Consider the following 6,115-nt stretch of genomic DNA (forward strand, 5'->3'; position numbering starts at 1 on the left):
GTGGGTAGAAAGTGAGGGATGGAGAAGGAGGAACCAAGAGGTTCCTGAGTTGGTAGTGCTGTGCACTGACATGGTTTGGGGTAAGGGAATAAAGTTCTGCGGTTTCTGATGCAATGTCGAGTGGTCATCTCTACAGAAGGATCTCGGAATCTGGATCTCAGAGGACAAGCGCATGGGCTGGATATGTGAATCTGGGGCAATACATGGCATTTACAGCACTGAGAATGAAAGACATCACCTATGGTGAAAAGTGAAAAAAAAGAAGAGGGCTCAGGACAGAGCCCTGGAGAATGCCAGCCAATACTTAGCATTCAGTTAGAAGAAAGGAAAAAATAAATAAAAAGAATTCAGGTAGAAGAGGAAGGTCCTGAAAAGGAGAGAGAATTGGCCAGAGAGGCAGGACTAAAACCAAGGGGCCCAAGAAAGGACAGCAGGTCATGAAGGAGGGGCGTGGCTATGCATCAGAGAAGCTGTGTGTGACCAAGCAGTTTGGGTGGAGTGTGAGGATGCAGGGACTCTCATTCTGTCTTAAAGGGAGGACGCCAACATTGCAGAATTTAGATCTGCAGTCAGGGCTCTCTGATGAGCCCCAACTGCCTTCTTGCCCGCCCCCTTTTTTTTAATCCTCACCCAAGGAGTGAGGATATTTTTTCCCATTTATCTTTAGAGAGAGAAAGAAACATTGAGGTGACAGAAATACAGCAATTGGTTGCCTCCCACCACCGAGGCCAGGGACCAAACCCGCAAATAAGGTACGTGCCCTTGACTGGGAATCGAACCCTCAACCCTTAGGTCCAAGGGCTGATGCTCTAACCACACTGAACTACCAGCCAGGGCCCTTCTTGCCCTCTTGGAGACATCTCAGACAAAGTAAAATTCTTATGCCTCTATTCAGCTACCCAAACAATGTTTTTAATTTTTGTATTGATTTTTCTTTTTGTATTTAAAGAGAGAGGGAGGGCAAGAGAGAAAAACATCTATGTGAGCGAGAAACATTGGTCTGCTGCCTCCTACAGACCCCCTACCAAAGACAAAGCCTGCAACATGGGCAGGTGCCCTGGCTGGGAATCGAACCGTGATCTCCTGGTTCATGGGTGGATGCTCAACCAACTGCGCCACACCGGCCAGGGCCCTCCTAAAATTGTTAACGATTACAGATCTCACTGTCTACCCAACTGACATGTTTGGAGTGATTCTGGATTCCTCCCTCTTCCAAACCCACTCCATGCAACTAATTACTGCTTCCAACTTTTTTCTCAAATTCCTCTACTTCTCTGCATGCCCTCTGCGCCTGCCCTGGTCCAAGCCATGATCACCCTTCCCCTGGATCATTAGAAGAGTCTCCCAGTTTGGTCTCCCCGCTGCCTCTCTCCATCCTCTTCCAACCCATTCTCCACACGGCAGCCAGAGAGGGAGCAATTAACACACAATCTGAGCCCTGGCTCCTGTGGCTCAGTTGGTTAGAATGTTGTCCAGGACACCGAAAGGTTGTGGGCAACCGATCAATGTTTCTCTCATATGTCAGTGTTTCTCTTTCTCTCTCTCTCTCTTCCTGTCTGGATCTCTCTTCTATTCCTTCTCTCCCTAAAGCAATAAAAACATATCCTCTGGTGAGGAATGCAAAAAAACATAAATCAATTCACTCCCCTGCTTAAAGCCTTCACAAGTTTCCCATTATATTCTCCTGCGACTGGAGCAGTTCACCTCCTTCCCTCAATTCTGTATCTCTGCCTGGGATGCCCTTCCCCTCTGCTCCTAACTGGCTCCTTCATATCCTGTAAGTCAAGGCTGTTTCTTAGGTAGCAGGCCTTCTCTGGACATCCCCGAACCGGGCGCTCCCTTCCCGTGTCTCCCGCACAGCGCCCTGCTCAGTGCCTTCCCGGCTGGAACTAGCTGTTTTCACTGTCTCCCTGCAGGAGGCAGGAAACTCCCGGAGGAAGAAATACGCACCCATGTCTTCTCAGAGTGCAGCACAGCCCTGGCACACAGTAGGCACTAAATAAATATTTAATGAGCACGGTGATTCGCCATGAGTAGATTCTCTACCTGTGAGATGTGCGGTTGCTCTCTGATAAAAATTAAAAGATTAAGTAAACCATGCCCTGACCAGATAATTCAGTTGCTTAGAGCATCATCACCATATGCAAAGGTTGCAGGTTCAATCCCTGGTCAACCAGTGAATGCAACCGATATTCTTCTGGTTGCTGCCATTCTAATGTCTAGGACAGTGATGGCGAATCTATGACACGTGTGTCAGAGGTGACACGCGAACTCATTTTTTTGGTTGATTTTTCTGTGTTAAATGGCATTTAAGTATATAAAATAAATATCAAAAATATAAGTCTTTGTTTAACTATGGTTGCAAAGATCAAAAAATTTCTATATGTGACACGGCACCAGAGTTAAGTTAGTGTTTTTCAAAATGCTGACACGCCGAGCTCAGAAGGTTCGCCATCACTGGTCCAGGAGGATGACAGTAGCTGCCATTGACTGCATCCAGTCTATGCACATTTTGATTTCTAACAACAACCCAATGAGAGGGGCCCTGTATTTCTATTTTACAAATTAAAACCTCGACTCCATTTATTTATCATGTTTGACGTTTAGTCTTTTTGTTTTTTAAATATATTTTATTGATTTTTTACAGAGAGGAAGGAAGAGGGATAGAGAGTTAGAAACATCAATCAGCCGCCTCCTGCACACCCCCCACTGGGGATGTGCCTGCAACCAAGGTACATGCCCTTGACTGGAATCGAACCCGGGACTCCTCAGTCCGCAGGCTGACGCTCTATCCACTGAGCCAAACCGGCCAGGGCTGACGTTTAGTCTTGAATTGTTTTTGTTTTTGTTTTTTTTTTAAATATATTTTATTGATTTCTTACAGAGAGGAAGGGAGAGAGATAGAGAGTTAGAAACATCGATGAGAGAGAGACATCAATCAGCTGCCTCCTGCACATCTCCTACCGGGGATGTGCCCGCAACCCAGGTACATGCCCTTGACCGGAATCGAACCCGGGACCCTTCAGTCCGCAGGCCGACGCTCTATCCACTGAGCCAAACCGGTTTCGGCTAGTCTTGAATTGTTTATTGTACTCTGAAATCATGGAACTCTTCAAGTTGAGTGAGATTACCTGATGAGGCAGGTGAGGCCCAGAGAAGGAAAGCCTAGCTCTCTTGGTGGGGGATCTGGGCCTGGACCCCGTTAATGGTAAAACAAAAGAGTTTGCAAGCGTCAGGAGAGCAAGCTACCTGCTCTAGTGTTCTCCCTGCAGGCAGCAGCGTCTTGTCAGACACAGAGAGACAAATACTGTGCGACTTCACTCTTATGTGGAATCTAAAAAGAAAACAAGGAGACGAAGCCAAACAGAAAGAGAGATTCACAGAGACAGAGAATAAACTGATGCCTGCCAGAGGGGAAGGGGGAAGGGCAAACAAGGTGAAGAGGATTGAGAGGGTCAAACTTTTAGTTATCACATAAATAAGTCGCAGTGATGTCATGTACAGCACAGGGAGCACAGTCAATTATAATGATTAATGTTGTTCGGTGACAGATGGTTACTAGACTTACTTCATAAAGTATGAGAATGTTGAATCACTTTGTTGTACACCTGAACTAATATAATATTATATGTCAACTATATACTTTAATTTTTTTAAAGCAGCGGCCTGCTTTAATCCTAGAAGTCTTATTATTTAGCTCTTTAGTTATTAAGCACCTCATGTATGCGAGGCTCTGTTCTTGGCTCTGGAAATACAGCAGAGAACAAGAGAGACTGGGTTCCTGCCCTCATGGGGCTTACAATCCAGTGGTGGGAGAACGGCAATGAACAAGTAAATAAATGAACAGGATAATTTCAGACAGAAACAAGTGCTACCAAGGACTGTAAAACAGGTGAAGGGATACACGGCGAGGGGAGAGAACAGCTACTTTAAATAAGGCTCCTGAGAAGGTGACTTTGAGCTGAAACCTGAAAAATGAAGAGCCATCCTTGAGAAGAGCCATGGAAAGAATTTCCTGCACAAATGGAACAGTGAGTGCTAAGGCCCTGAGGCCAACTCAAGCCAGGCAGTCAAGAACAGGAAGAGGTGAGTGGATGGACACAATGGAAAGGTGGAGAGGATGGTACAAGAGGAGGTTGGAGAGATAGCTGGGGCCAGTCACTTAGGGTTCTTGGAGTGTTTGGATTTTATTCGTCAAGTTTTAACCAAGAGAATAAACATGAACCAGTTTATGATATTAAAAGAGCACCTGTGCGGATTAAAGAAGGTGAGTTTTTCAAATAAGGAGACCAGTCTGTTGCAGTGCACTGGTGGCTTATATTAGGATGGTGGTCGTGGAGGAATAAGGATATATATTGGAGATAGAACAATCAACAGTACTTATTGATAGCATGAAGGTAGAAAAGGTTGAAGGAAAGAGTTCAAGGAAGACTTTCACTTCTATGTAGAGGAACACAAATTTAGAAATATAATGTCCTGGCTTTGTAGCTCCGTTGGTTAGAGTATGGGCCGGATACAGCAAGTTTGTGGGTGTGATCCCCAGTCAACACACATGCAAGAGTCAACCAATGAATGCATGGAAGGGCAGAGTGGCAAGGTGGTGCTTCTCTCTCTCAAACCAATTAATTAATAAATACATTTAAAAATATATATATTTTTATTGATTTCAGAGAGGAAGGGAGAGAGAGAGAGAGATAAAAACATCAATGATGAGAGAGAATCATTGATTGGATGCCTCCTGCATGCCCCCCGCTGGGGATCAAGCCTGCAACCCAGGCATGTGCCCTTGACCGGAATTGAACTTGGGACCTTTCAGTCCACAGGCCAATGCTCAATCCACTGAGCCAAACTGGCCAGGGCAAATAAAATTTTAATACATTTTTTTTTTTTATTGATTTAGAGAGAGAGGAAGGGAAAGGAATTGAGAGAAACATTGACAAGAGAGAAACATCGATTGGCTTCCTCCCGCATGCTCCCCACCTGGGGTCAAGCCCACAACCCAGGCATGTGCCCTGACCAGGAACCAACCAGTGACCTCTTGATTCATGGGTCGCACCCAACCACTGAGCCACACTGGCTGGGCAATTTCAAAAAAATTTTATTAAAGAAATATATTTAACACATATTTAGCCACCACTTACTACAGGGGTAAGATCAGGGGTCCTCAAACTACGGCCCTCGGGCCACATGCAAATACAAATATTGTATTTGTTCCCGTTTTGTTTTTTTACTTCAAAATAAGATATGTGCAGTCTGCATAGGAATTTGTTCATAGTTTTGTTTTTTTTTTAAACTATAGTCTGGCCCTCAAACGGTCTGAGGGACAGTGAACTGGCCCCCTGTTTAAAAAGTTTGAGGACCCCTGATTTAGATTCTCAATTAAATCAGAGCACAGCATAACATAGGGAAAGAATTTGAACTAATTCTTAAACTCCAATCCAGTGTGATCTTGGAAACTGTCTAAACACAAAGATGTTTCCTCATCTTTCAAAGGGTGAGGCGTCCCCGGATTTGAGGTGTTTGTGAAGCTCCAGGACAGCACCTGGCACCGGGAGCCTGAAGAAGGTTGTGGGAAATCCAAACGGAATGAGGCAGAGAGCCTCATACTTGAGGTTTTATTCAGGAGAGGGTGATGTAGGGCCAGTGTTGCAGGATTTTAAATATGCAGAACATGTATAGCATTGGGCATAAGAGTATTCCTGTTTCTCCCTAAATAGGAAATGAGATTCTCTGCTAGGCACCCGGTCCTAGAAAAGCACCTGACTATCGCGGGTATCAGTAACTGACTAATGCAGATGGGATCTGGGTGACGGGAGGAGGTTGTCTTGCAGTGGTTCTCAACCTTCCTAATGCCGCGACCCTTTAATACAGTTCCTCATGTTGTGGTGACCCCCAATTTCATTGTGACAAATTGATCATAATTAAAGCATAGTGATTAATCACAAAAACAATATGTAATTATATATGTATTTTCCGATGGTCTTAGGCGACCCCTGTGAAAGGGTCGTTGGACCCCCAAAGGGGTCGCGACCCACAGGTTGAAAACCGCTGTAGAGGAATAAAAAGAACCAGCGCCCCCGCCACAAGCACCCCGGGATGAACTACAAGTCCCACA

The sequence above is a fragment of the Myotis myotis genome, unplaced genomic scaffold (assembly GCF_014108235.1).
Source record: "Myotis myotis isolate mMyoMyo1 unplaced genomic scaffold, mMyoMyo1.p scaffold_m19_p_3, whole genome shotgun sequence".
Lineage (NCBI taxonomy): Eukaryota > Metazoa > Chordata > Mammalia > Chiroptera > Vespertilionidae > Myotis > Myotis myotis.